Here is a 14,785-nt window from a genome sequence, read left to right on the forward strand (position 1 = left end):
ACAAAACCTGGAACTTCAGGAAATCTGAGCTTCAGAAAACAGTGACAGTAGCAGAGGCAAGATCTATAGCTGGCAATGTATTGGGGAAAAAATGATTCTTAGGCATACTTGCAATAGTGTTTACATGACAAGTACACAGAAGTCTACTGGGCTATTGTGTCTCAACCTTTTTCCCCATTATACTTCACACATCAGATCATGTTTCCAAAAGCCATAAATTTTGGTGGGGAAAAAAAAGTTTTGCTTTGCTTTTTTAAGAAGAGAAAAATCGGATCAATAGTAGTATTTTTAGTTAGCATGTAATTCAAAAAATACTTTTACGGCGTGAGAATTGTACTTTTAAGAATTACAAAAAAATAGCTTTTATTAGGCAAAACAGTATAGCTAAGAACTTCTTATACACGGAGTGGAATAGGAGATTATTAAACAAAAGAATGAAATTCTGTTATTTCCAATGAAATGGATGAAACAGATTATTACATTGAAATAAGTCAAGCATAGACAAATGCCTCATGTTCTCCCATTTGGAAACTAAAATGTTGAACATACATGATTAAAGAATAAATCAGTAATTACCAGAAACTGTGAATGGTATGGGAAGGTGAAATGAGAGAAGCTGAGTAACAGGTGCTAGGTTATAAGCTTTTGTTAGGAAAGACGCTTGTAAGTTGTGATGTCCCATTGCACAGGCTTTTATTATAAAGAAATGAAAATGTTTGAGCAGACAGGATTGCTACACAAAGTGCACATGCGCAGGAACACCACATAGTATTCCTTAAGCACAGCTTTTATGTGCCAATTTGCCTATACACATATATTTTATATATATATATTTTTATATATATATTTATATATATTTATATATATATAATATATATTATATATATATTTTATATGTATTTATATATATATATATGAGTATGAGTGATTCCATTATAGGAATAACCTTATCAGTTGTCAATAGTCAATAGTTGTCATGGAACATAATGCAGCTCCTGTTAGGTGACCCTACCACTAAAGACTGACCTCATATGCTGATTGCAGATGAGACCTGTCAAACACAATTTGTTCCTCCAGACTGTGCGTCAGCACTTTTAATCCACAGTAAAATAAGTATGCTTACAGGGGGAAAGTAACTTACTTTCAGGAAGTTTCAGAATGATTTATTAATTTTTTATAAATACGCGATATTCTGGTCTTTCATTCTTGTCTCACCTTTACAGAAATTTCATCAATGCCAAGGAAGTGGGGTAACTGCTTACCTTCAAGAATTTTGTGGACATCAGTGTACTGTGTGTGTGTTAGAAAAAGCCAGCACTGTCTTAAAGTGTCTCTGGAAGAAATCCAATACGAGAAACATATTGATTCTGTATGATGAATGACATGATAGGAAAATGTTCAAACCTGATTTCACATCCTAATTCTTGGAGAAGAGATTTTATTTCCAGGAAGAAAAATCATCTTTCCCACTCAAGAAAAAAAGCTCAGATGGCTTCTCTATTTCAGTTGAATGTCAAAATAATCAACACATCTTATTAATTTATCACTTGTACAAAAAATCACACGCGTTACAAAATTTTACAAAATGACCAAGGCTCCAATTTCTTTCTTCCAAGGCTTATTTTACCTCAATGAAGGTGTGCAAAATTACTCCAAAAGGCACAGAACCTGCTCAATCATTGTGAGCAACTGTCTTTTAACATCAACAGCTAGTTATAGGCAAGAGTAGACTCAATGTTTTTATGGTTTATTTATTTATTTACTTCTGTTGTATAGTCAGATATACAGAGATGAGGAAAGACAGAGGAAGATCTTCCACCCGTTGATTCACTCCAAGTGGCTGCAAAGGCTGGAGATGCTGCAATCTGAAGCCAGGAGCCTGGAGCTTCATGTGGGTCTCCCACGCAGGTGAAGGGTCCCAAAGCCTTGGGCAGTCCTCAACTGCCCGCCCAGGCCACAATCAGGGACTTGGATAGGAAGCAGGGCTGCCGGAATTAGAACTGGCACCCATATGGGATCCTGGCACATGCAAGGCAAGAACTACCACACCGAGCCTGTTTGTTTGGGTTTTTGTTTTGTTTTGTTTTGAAAAGTGATCTTCAATGCCTATTTAAGCTATGATTGACAACTGTAGCATTCCATAAAATTCCAAATGTTGTACAAAACAATATTTTGTAAACTTATAACATCTCAATCACAAATTAAATTCCAACGTCACTGCCAGGAGAAGAGCGGAACTGACAGAGAAAACGAAAGAAGAGGAGGAAAAAGGAAGGGAAGGTAAGGAAACAAAAGGAAGGGGAGGGGAGGGGAGGGAGGGACGGAGAAAGGAAACAACTCTCCAGAAACGCACATGCTAAGACAGTTTCATGCATTACCTTACTTAATCTTCACACCCATGAGGTAAAAACCATTAAAATTCCCACTTTACACAAATGAACCTTAGCAGAATGAAAGCCACTCATGCGAACTCACTTGTCTGCATAGCAGAACCATTTCAAACATAGATCACCTTAACTTCAAAACTCAAGCTACCAACCACCTCTGTGAAGAAAATGTTTTGTTGGGCTCTTTGGTGTATATTAAGCCAAGCAAGAACTTGTAAAAATCTCAGCAAATCTCTAGTTTTTTAGTTTCCTCCATCTTTTCTGAAGGACCCTAGTTCAATGTAGACACTACGTTTAATGGGAGCAAGGACATTTTACTCGTGGATATTATTTCTTACCACACAGCACTTTGCTGTATATGTAACAAAAGGGGAACTGATGTGTGATGCACACATATTCTTCTGCCTTTAACAGTGTGATCCAAACTTCAGCTACTTCAAGGTTGAATCAATCTCTTAATAAATGCATACATTTTTGTGCATTTCTAATCTCTACCATAATTTTTTTTAATTTTTGTACTCGAGAAATTCTTGAATGATTGAAGTTCAAACTTAAAAGGATACTTCACACAGTTTGTGTGGACACATGGAGCTGAAAGACCAGCTCACTTTTCTGTAAAATAATAACAGTTGCGAAATCCATGTAGATTAATTTTCATATACATGTTCCTTGAAATTTGTGAAGACCCCATATTGTTTCCCTCTGCAATAAGGAAAGGGTTCCCAAACTTCCAGATCATCCGAGCGATTCAGGGCATTCATTTACAATCCATGCCCATTAATAATTTAAACAGGCTGAAAAAGCAAGCTGTCCGAGTTCAGACTCCAAGTTTTAGTAGCATCTTGTTATTCAAGTTGTACACAGTAGAAATAAAGTCATCAACTTAATCACTCCAGTAGAATATCTATTTCGAAACACTCTCAGGAAAAGCTAACCCTCATCTATAATGTAGATTAAGAAGACTGCTGTTTTCATTATTATTATGATGAGTGCTGCTTTAAGCAACATGATGTCCAGTGTTTTCTTCCATCCCATGTCCTAGAAACATCCCTCTTTAGAATGTCTTTTTTCAAGATGTATTTCAAGGTCTGTGTTTCTCATGAGTTCACCATTCCAGCTCCGATTACACTGCTATGTTACCCTCTGGCAAGGTCTATGGAAAGAGAAACCTGATAACCTCTTGACAAACTTTCCTCTCTCCTCCTAACGAGAAATGAAAGAGTGAAAATTTGTGTTGAATGAGAGCCAACCTGAGGATGTGTCTACAAAGGAGAAACGGACATTTCAAACACATCCTTCCCCTCTTTTTCTCTGAAAATATAAAGAGGACAGTTCTCCATGGGGACTTTTCCTTTCAGAGTAACAATACTTGAAAGTGAGGGTTTCATCCACTTTTACAACTTGTTTAAAATGCCCAAACCTTCCTTGGCCTGTTGCAGCAAGTGGTCTGTAAATTTGAGCGAACTTGGATTTCTTACATTCCTCCCACCTGCCACATTTTCTTAACTGAAAGCAGAAAGAGTTGCAATTGTATGTATTCCCGTGAGCCTGCAGAGATTCAAAGTGCTAACAGACATTGCCTTGCGTTTTTAAAATAGGACAAAGCAGTTCTGAAAATAGTGAGGTTTGGGGGGTAGCACTGTTTTTTTAAAAAGACTTAAATATGGTAAAAAATCAATCTAAGAACTGTTCTCAGCAGCTGAGAGACTGGGGATAACACGAGCAAGGGGAATAAAGAGCGCTCTGAAGAGCCAGTACCAGTTGCTAATACTTAATCTCTTTAAATAATGAATTAGCTGCTCATATCTACTGTGGCTGCTAAGAGAAAGCACTTTCTTTGTGGAGTGAAGGAAAGCTTGAATACCCATGAATTATTCAATATAAAGTGTGCCAGTTAAAATGCCTTGATATTGGAAGTCAAGTGTAAGATTATCTCTTGTCTGTCAAAAACCATCTCTAGTGTGTTACTGAGCCCTGGAGGAGGGGCCCAGGCAGTGAGAAAAGAGGAGAAAAGCCATGCACAAAAAGCGTAAGGAGGCACTAAGCCTTCCAAATGAGCTGGGAACAGTTTCCTCACCAGGAGGAAACTGCGTTGGACATGCCCTTCCATGCAGGCCTAGCTGTTGCACACAGCTCGGTCAACCTCTCCCATCCTCCACCATGACAAGGCTGTATTGGTGAAGTGTTTTCATGCCAGCACTGATAGAAAGGCCTTGCCTCCTGAGGGAGGTGTTGACAGAGTGGAGTGATGACCTACTGATGAATTTAGAAATTTAAAACACAAATGATTAGCAAACCATATTGAAATAAAAAACATTTAGATGTACAGGATTTTATTATCTATTATGCTAGGAAGTTTTTCCCTATTCAGTTGGATATCTTTTGTCTTCCCCAGATTTTCTTCAAGGCTGGCCTCCCTTTGAATAACTCAGAGGTGAAATCAGGTACATGAAGGGAAGCCAAATCCTAAAATCAGTGTGCTCTTTCTTTCAAAGTGAAATATTTGAAAGTTGTCAATGCTACAATGTAAAAAAATAATCATAAAAAGCTAGTTAAGACACTATTCAAAAGACTGAAAAGGACGGTTCCTTCCCTCAAAATGTTTGTACTGTAGAAGTAGAAATGACTCATAATGTGCCATAAGGTATAACGCAGCATCCCAAAGTGTTCTTCTGTTTCAGAGATGGGGATGATCAGGGAAGCTTGGGAGATATAGTCCGGGGGGTAGATTTTAAAGTATATGAAGAGTGTTCACCAAGGTGCGTGGAGCAGAGCAGAAGTTTGGCTTGTACTAACAGTCATGAGAATGAACAAAACAAAAGTGCTGTGGAGAGTACCTGGCATATTTGAGGAACTGCAGCCCCCCAGGTATGAGTGACTTACATCTACAACCTGGCCAGCCAAAAACAAATTAGGCTGTAGTCAGCTGACCGTGGATACTCTAACCCCCGGAGTTACCTCTGACTACTTAGTTCAACAGAATGAGAATAGCTGACTAGCTAGAATAAAGTTAGAGCAACATAGAGGGTCACAGGCTAAGTGGACTGTTTACACAATGAGGTTCTTCTGTGACCACACGGAGAGCCACCTGAGAAGGTTCGAAGTTGCAGTCGAGAAACTGTGTTCCAAGGACGGTGGAACTGCAGTGGAGATGAAAGCAGTTAAAAACGCTCGACTGGGTTGATGAAAAGACAAAACAAAAAGGAAATGTTGAGATTAAATTACTATGAGTGAAGACAGGAGCAAAGCAATCTAATTAAACTTCCAGAAATCCCAGACAAATGAATAGAAAGTGACAATATTCCCTACATGAAGAGTAAGTATAATAGGTCAGAAAACACACCAAGAGCTCAGTTTTGGACCTGTGACTGGAGGTGTCCAAGAGGCATTTTAATTTTGTAGTCTGCACTTCAACATGGGCTTGGTGGAAGATCCATGCTTGGAAGTCCCCAACTTAACACATAATGAACAAAGACACAGAGACAGAAGAATGAACATAACATGTGCATAGGATTCTCAGAAAATCAGTAGTTAGTGCATAAATATAGGAATAGAGCAATATAATCAAGGTTTAAAATTTAAACAAGATAAAGAAAATGAAAATTTTGCATTTGGAACTAAGAGTGGAGAAAATTAAAAAAAAAAAAAGTAGTCATTTGACACCAGTACTCAGAAATGAAAGATGAGGACTTAAAAAGTTTTAGGGGATTTAGCAATTAAGGAATTCTTGGCGCCTTTGTCATAGCAGCTACTTTACAAATCCCGGAAATGGGAACCAAATTATTCAGCAGTAAATAAGATAGTGAGAAATTAAACACAGTGATTACAGACAATTTTTCATAGAATAAGGGCAATAGCGTTATAAAAGGTTAAATCATGTCCCCCTAAAAAGATACATTAAAAATCTAGTTCCTGGTACCTGTGAATATTCCCTTATTTGGAAGGCAGCTATGCTTACCACTATACCACCAACGCGAATATTCCCTTATTTGAAAGAAGATATCTTTACAGACGTTGAGCTGCATTTCTTGGCCAATGACTACATAACTCTACCCTTCGTCTACACCAAGAGTTTCCATTTTTGGTCCTCCAAATCAGAACACCAGCATGCGGGATCAAGAGCCCCTTCCACATGGCCTAACACTAGAAATGACACCTGCAATGACCCTTCTTCCATACACAACCACACATGAAGTACTTGGGAGTCAGAACATCACCACACATTATCTCAAATAAAATTTTTTAAAAATTTAATTCTCCTGTCATGTTCCTCTGGCCTCTCTTACCTTTTGGAAAACTTTCCAACTATCATGAAAGCTTTGTCAGTTTATTGTACAGTAATTCTAAGAGATTTTAAACTCTGACATGTCAAGACACACGGTGATTTTCAAAAAAAAAAAAAATTGTGGGAGATTTTGAGAGAGTCATTTGCCGTGCATTTACTGAATGAACGGAAGATCCCCGACTTCCCAAACCATCTGATGCCTAACAAGGCAGGCTGGACAGGAAGAAGATACCTGGCTTCCTGCTGTTCTTCCAATTCAAAAGGACATGAGGCTCTTTTTCTGGGTTCTTCTTTCTCCACAAATCATCTTAGCTACATTCCTTACCTTCTTTAAGTTTGCTTTCAGGTGTGTCACTTCAGTAAGATGAAATCTGAGCTTGAAGTTACGCCTCTACTCCTCCACACTAATCTACTTTGCCATCTGTCGCAGCATTATCACCTCTGTAATACTGTAACTTACTTATTGACCATTTAATTATTCATTTCCTGCCTCCCCTTTCTACACATGTAAATTCTATAGCAGAAATCTGTCTTTCCCACTTAATAATGTATCTGCCCACCAAGAAAATATAGCGTATGCAGCAGTCCTTTCAAAAATGATTGGGAAATTAATGTATTTGGGCGGCATGAACAATCATTACTGAAACTATCTTCTATAGGAAATCAGTGCAGGCCCTCTATTGCCAACAGAAGAATGTAAACTAAATGGAAACAAGTGCATGTTCTTAATTTTATGTGATGTAATCTTTTTTTTTTTTCGGAAAACAGGAATATAGCTGTATTTTGTATGCTTTGTGGTCCACATAAAGATGTCAATTTTAATCTAGAGGAGAAGTACTAAAGTAGGAGCAATAGCCAAACTCTATTTTCCAGTTTTACTTGGTGAAAAGGAAAACTGAGCATGAAATTCAATAACTGAACTAATTCCTGATCCCTACTGACAACTTAAATCACTTGACATACTGCAATATTTTTCTGTAATTTTCGGTGATTTGCTTAAAACTTGCTTCCACCTATTACTCTAAGCACATAAAGTAAGCTTAGACATAAATAGTTTATGGACATTTCATAAGTCTAACAAAACCGTAACAATGCTCGCTCTTCCAATGTTTGCATTTAGATTTAAGGGTAAATTATAGTCATAAAAGAAAATCTTGGAGCAATTACAACTAATATACTAATTCATGGGATTGTCTCTTTTGCTGCTCTCAGTGTCTGTTGATGATGAACCACCTGCAATTGCTCAAGAAAGGCATGACCTTAACGGAGCAGTGAAAGGTGCTCCAGAACCCACCGTGCCTCTTCATGGCTCACCACTACAACTACTGCTCCTAAGGTCATAAACACTCTCTTGAACTCAGATCCATCTTAAATTATTTTTACAACTTCTGTCAACCCAATTCACTTTCTCTTTTATTATTTCTGCTTCCCTGACACAACTCTAATGGTGGCATCACTGCTACTCTGGTCAATAAGCCTTGTCACTGTTTATTGCCATTCGCATTCTCACTTTTCAGTTCTAGCAATCAGACAAACCACATCTGGACTTCTTTGTTCCCTCTTAAGCTGCTACAGGTCCTCTATCATGATCAGAAGACAGAGAAAAACTAAGTTGAAGTCTTGTCTAGGGATTTTCTCTGCTCAATTAAGAAACCAAAATGATTCCAGGCAGCAGCACATTATTCTTTGCAGATTCATTTTAATGCTAATAGTGTAGAAGCCAAGACATTCCTCCACAGAAAAGTCTGGCTATTGTCTGTAAATCCTACCATGTCTCTTACTTCCATGGCTTTGAACAGTTCTGAATAACCAATACTCCAGAAATTAAACTAAGAACAGAGAGTATTGATACTTTGACCATTTTCTGTTTTAGAATTTAGTTTGCAGAGATCTGTCTAGGATATGAACTTCTGCAGCTTAGTTGCCAGTACAAAAATGCAAAACACTGAAAAATAATGCATTGAAATTGGGGTTTTTTAAAGATTTATTTTTATTGGAAAGACAAATATACAGAGAGGAGAAGGCACAGAGATCTTTGGTTCGTTGATTCACTCTCCAAGCAGCCAAAATGGCCGTAGCTATGTCGATCCAAAGCCAGGAGCCAAGAGCTTCTTCTAGGTCTCCCACGCAAGTCCAGGGTCCCAAGGCTTTGGGCCATACTCAACTGCTTTCCCAGGTCACAGGCAGGGAACTGGATGGGAAGCAGGGCTGCCAGGATTAGAACCAGCACCAATATGGGATCCCAGCGCGTGTAAGGCAAGGACTTTAGTTCCTAGTATACCCCACCAGGCCTATGCACTGAAATTGTTTGGTGCAACCACTCACACTACTGATTTAGCATCAGTCACTAGCAGGGCATAATTTAGTTTGGTTTTTTTCACTTTATTTCAATGATGTGGGTGATATGTTTGTACCCATCTCTCATTAACTCTGTCCCCACAGTAAGCCAAGTTCTTGTTTGTTTCTTTGGTTGGTTTGTTGGGCTGCATTGGGTTCGTTTAGTTTGGATTTGGGAGGTACCCTTAAGAAATCAGAGGTCTGGTCTATGGCTACAAAACTGCCTAGGTCAGTGTCAAACTAAGTTGTTCTTATCAAGAGTAAATTAACACTGCAGTCACTGAGCTACATGGCTCATCTCAAATCAAAGTACAACACCACAAAAAAGCAAAATGGACATACAAGTAGATCCTAGGCTTCTGAAAGAAATTAGAACTCAGATGTGAGGAATACGGACTGAGTCCACTCTTTAAACTGATAACAAAAATGTCACCCTCCAACTCCAACTACTGAACCATACCCCAAGCTTTGGGGATGTCCTCCCCTAGTATAGCATCCATCTTCCACCCTGCCCCCTAGAATCCCTACTTGCCTCTGCCCACTTGATCAATTCTCACAAGATATACTTAGAATTCACTCTATATTCACTTTGCCACCTATCATAATATAGAACAAGTAAAAAGTACGAAGACCTCAGTTGCATTATAGTATACACACAGGCTGAATACACTAATCATATCCCAAAGTGCTTATCTCAGTCCTGTACATTTTTTGTGGTTTATATTAGCTGCCATGTATCAGGGAAAACACAATATTTGTCCTTCTGAGACTGGGTTACTTCAATAACCTTAAATGAGTGACCCAAGTTAAATATACATATAGATGCAGCTAAAATCAAACTCCCTTTTGATTCAATTTCAAAAACAAAAGTTTACGTTTGAAGGCTGGTAATTCATTTTGATGTTATCTTTGCATTTTCCATGATGATACCAAATTAAGTAAAGGCATTTCTCTGCTCAGGAATACTTGCCTTTCGAAAGCTAATGTAAAAAAGGTCCTCAAGTGATATGAAACCAAATCCCCCAGATACTTACTTCAATACAGCACCAACTTGTCTGACTTCAAAGGATCTATGTCAACAAACCCGAGCCTCATGATCTTGACTGTGAACTGTTTATTTTAAGTAACAGTGTAAATGTATTATTTTTTAAATATTTATAAATTATCATGACTTTCATTGTCTCATTTCATCTTATTTCTCACAACATCATCTTGGTTTTGGGATATAATACCTCTTTTGGTGAATTACATCAACAAAATAAGAAAAATTACGGCATTTTATTTCATTAAAAATAAATCTATAGTCATTTCAGATACTAGCCATTGAGCATATTTATCTTAAAAACTTTTATGATTTGAAACATTTACATTCATAGAAAATAAGATTAGAAAGTAGCCTACTGAATATTGTATATTAACACAGGTACGTTAGCAAGATATTTCCCCCGCACCATTACTTTTGGTCAACATAGATTCTCCAGGGACTTGTGTCCACAGCCATTAACAGTAAGAAAAACAAAGAGTTTATCCATTTTAGCATATAGATATTTGAAGAAGTCCAGCTGTAACTGTCTTTCTCTTTGATTTCTGCTTCTCCATTCCACAAGTTAATTGTTTGTATATGCAAAAAGTTAGACAAAATCTTTTGGCTTGGGATTTAATAGCTTGAAGAGCTAGCATTACAGAGAACAGCCAAGAGCAATTTTTCGTGTGGGTAGTAGGACTTTATTTTGGCAAACCTCCAGACAAGAAGTTATAGAGTAGCTATAGAGAAGACTCCTTAATAATATGGGAAAAACAATCTCACCAAAGTTCATACAGAGCTCAACTACTTCACTTAATTAGAAGTACAGACCCACAATCTAGGGCACTACGAGCTTTATGAGCTTATATTCGTTTTATGCCAGCTTTCCAAAATTGTATTTATACATATATATGTATGCATATATATTTGTGTGTTTGTTATGTGCATTATATCAATTTATATTAATTACATGGTATGCAAACACAAATATACTTCACAAAGTTTATGAAAAAGAGGTAAACATTAGTTTACTTGGTGCATAAATATTTTGAAATTCATACTAATAAGATTTTTTTGAGAATTTCATGGAAAATGGGTATTATGAGAAGCTGTAAATGGTTTGCAAATTTTTGCACCAAAATAAATTTGTCTTATCTTTCCATGAACTTTTTGAAGCACTTCATTTATAGACAGATATGGAATTAAAGGATGTAAATAAACATGAGCTATAAGATGAACTGGGATTGCTACGTGGTACACTAGACTAAGCCGCGGCAGTGTCGGCATCCCATGGGGCACCCTGCTGGTGGACTTGGTCCTTTGGTCTTCGCACTCTGAGATTCCCAGAAGAAGCTCCAAGCTGCTGGCTCTGGACAGGCCCAGCTCCAGACATTGTAGCCATGTGGAGACTGAAACAGCAGCTGGAAGATCTTTTTCTGTCTCCCCCAACCCTTTTAACTCTGCCTTTCAAATAAAATCAAATTTTAAAAACATGAAACATTAAAGACGTATCTACTTTGCCAGATATAGGCAACTGCCTAAGTTGCCTTTGTACCTAGGCAAGTGTTTCACTGCTGGGAGAAAAAAAACAGCCAATAGCTGGCAGATTTTATCATAATTTGCCAAATCTGTGTTAACCATATCTGTCTGCCACCATGGTTGCCTATTCCACTTTTTTCTAGAGATATGTGGGGAAAGTGGGGACTGCTAGGCTGGGACACACCACCCCAGCCCCCACTGTGGGGAGCAACAGTCAAGGGGTGCTGCAGATCACCCAAAGAAGCAGGTCTAGGGACATGGAGTGGAAGTGACTGAGGGCATGTTTGATGCAGGGGACTGACTTCAGGGGGCTTTCATGGACTGGCATTCTGCACTTGCACATAAACTGGGAACTGAGATAGGGTAGTTTATAGAGGGGAACAAGGGAATATGCCTGGGACAGGCCAAGGCACCTGCCCACATGGGAGACCTCAGCTGAGGCAAGTAGCATCACCTACCACTTGCTGGTGCAGTTGGTGCACAGGAAAGCTAGGGCTGGAGGGCCTGGCTGTGTTAGGCCACAGTAGCCACACTTGTGTTTTGGGCCACAGTGCCCACCAAGGTACAAGAGAACTAGATCTTGGCGGCAGATTCTGTAGGGGACTTGTGGACTGCCTGTGAGACTGCAGCACCCACCAATTAAGGTGAGAGCTGGCATTGATGATAGGTCAAGCAAGTCTGCACCTGCCACTTGCTGGAGCTGGGACTAGGAGGCGGCTGGGTGGAGCCAGGCTGCAGCACCCAAGCTGGAACTGAGGGCAGACCATGGCAAACAGATCTGCTGCATTTGCCAACACTTGTGAGATCTGGGATCTGGGAGCAGATCAATGGGAAAACTTGGAAAACTGCCCTACTAGGCTATATCTCCTGCTGGGAGTGGGCCAGGCCAGGCAAGGCTGCAGTACTCAACAGCATTTTTGAGTCAGGTCTGGGGACAGCCCAGGCTGGGTTAGACTGCAATATTCACCAGCGAGAGCTGAGACTAGGTGGGGCAGGACAGGTTTAAACACCCACCAGCACACACAAGACCCAGGGCTGGGAACAGGCATGGCAGGGACTCTAGGGACTTCCCTGCTGGGTTGTAGCTCCCATTGGTAAATATGAGAGCTGGAATTGTAAGCAGACCAGGCTGGGAAAGGCTGCTGTACCCATTGGCATGTGTATGGGTTGGGTCCGGGGCAAGCCAGATTGGACTGCGGCTTCAGCACACACACTGGCATTCATGAGAACACAAATGGGTATGGGACATGCCGGGCTAAGCCATGGCATCAACCAAATCACATAAGAACCGGGTCTGGGGATGGGCCAGCCTCTGCTAGGCTGTTGCACCACTGGTGAGAGTCTAAATGGGTGTAGGCCAATGGGACTAGGCTGCAGTACCTGCTGGTGAGAGCCAGTACTGGGGGCCAGCAATGTTAGGCTATACAGCAACACTCACCAGTACTTGCGAGGCCTGGTGGACAACATCCATCAGCATATGTGTGGGCTGAGTCTGGGCAAGGGCCAGGCTGGACGAGTTCACAACACACATTGACACAAGCAAGAGCCAAGACAGGGTGCTGGCCAGGCTAGGTTGAACCACAATGCAGGCTGGGGCTGGGAGTGTGCAAGGCTGAGCCAGACTGCAGCATTTGCTGGTGAATGCCAAGACTGGGGGCAGGACATCGCTGACTGGGTCATGGCACCCACTGGCACACACAAGTCCTAGAACTGAGAGTGGGTCAAGTAGTGTAACCTAGGGGAATCTCCTGTCGGGCTACTGTTTCCACTGGTGACTGGGATTGGTGGGTGGGCTGGTCTATGCAGGGCTGTAGCATCCATTGGCATTTGGGCTAGATCTGAAGATGGATGAAGCTAGGCTAGGCTGCCACACCCACTGGAAAGAGTCAAAATGGATGCAGACCAGCCAGGCTAGGCTGCAGCAGCAGCAGCTGGCAAGTGCCAGGACTGGGTGTTGAGTTATCTTAGACTGAACTGCAGTCAACCCGTGTAAGTGGCAAGATGCAGGATGGGGAACAGGCCTGCTAGCAGAACTATAGGCACTTACCTGCTGGGCTTTAGCTTCTGCTGGTAAGCATGAGAACCAGGGCTTCGGGTGTGCAAGGTTGGGGTGTGCAAGGTTGGTCACACCCATCAGTGTATGTGTAGGCCAGGTCTGGGGGCAGGGTGAGCTGAGCTACGCTGCAGCACCCATGGTTGTGCAGGATAGCCAGATAGGATGTGGGATGGACCAAGGTAGACCACAGTATATGCTAGCACACACAAAGACCAGACCTTGGGACAGGGCTGGTGGGAGTTATTGGGAATCACCCTGACTGGACCACAGCACCCAGTGGTATACATGAAGACTGGGCCTGTGGTAGGCTGTGCTGGCTGGGCCACACCAGCCATCAGCTTGCAGAGATTGGACTGATAGTGGGACTGACCCAGCAGCTGTATCCACCAGTATGTGTGTTGGTTGATGAAGGAAGTTAACCTGATCCTGCTATAGCAGGAACACCCCAGACTAAGTTTCCTGTGGGGCTTCCCAACTAGATCATTGAACTCTAATGGCCACAGGGAAAATCAGATTATGCAGCCAAACCTTGGAATACATATATCAAGACTTAGCCTCCTCAGTTGTGATGCTTGTGCAATGGACAGCACAATCAGATGTACATGGTGGTCATTACAACCAACTTATTTGGCTACCAGAGGATGTCAAGTGCCTCCTCAGAAGATGGAAAGAAAAAACGACTGGACAACTTTCCTGGCCAAGCTTTGCAACAAGTTCCTGGGTCTGTGGATGTACTACACTGGACTTGGTCAGTCAACAAACCTTGGAAAGATTTTCTCACTCCTGGTACAAGGAAGCCAACAATGTCTCAGAACTATCAAAACATCTTCAGAACATTCTCCCCCATATTGAGGTCTCTAAGGCATCATCAAATGGCAATCCCCATTACAGTTTGACAGGAAGGAGCAGATACCTCCCCTTCTCACTTTCATCACAGTGGACACAAGAAAAAGGAGGAGGAGGAGGAAAAGGAGGAGAAGAAAAACATTCGTCCCATCCACCTTCCTCTATACCTCGATCCTCTAACCTAACCGGAGGCCCACATGGGCATGCATCCTTTTCAACTATGTAAACAATACTAAAAGTAAAATTTTAAAATTTTAAATAGGTATATGAACTGTTCTTATAATCACATAGGCTACATCCTGCTAAAGACT

Source organism: Ochotona princeps, chromosome 28 (genome assembly GCF_030435755.1).
Source record: "Ochotona princeps isolate mOchPri1 chromosome 28, mOchPri1.hap1, whole genome shotgun sequence".
Taxonomy (NCBI): Eukaryota; Metazoa; Chordata; class Mammalia; order Lagomorpha; family Ochotonidae; genus Ochotona; species Ochotona princeps.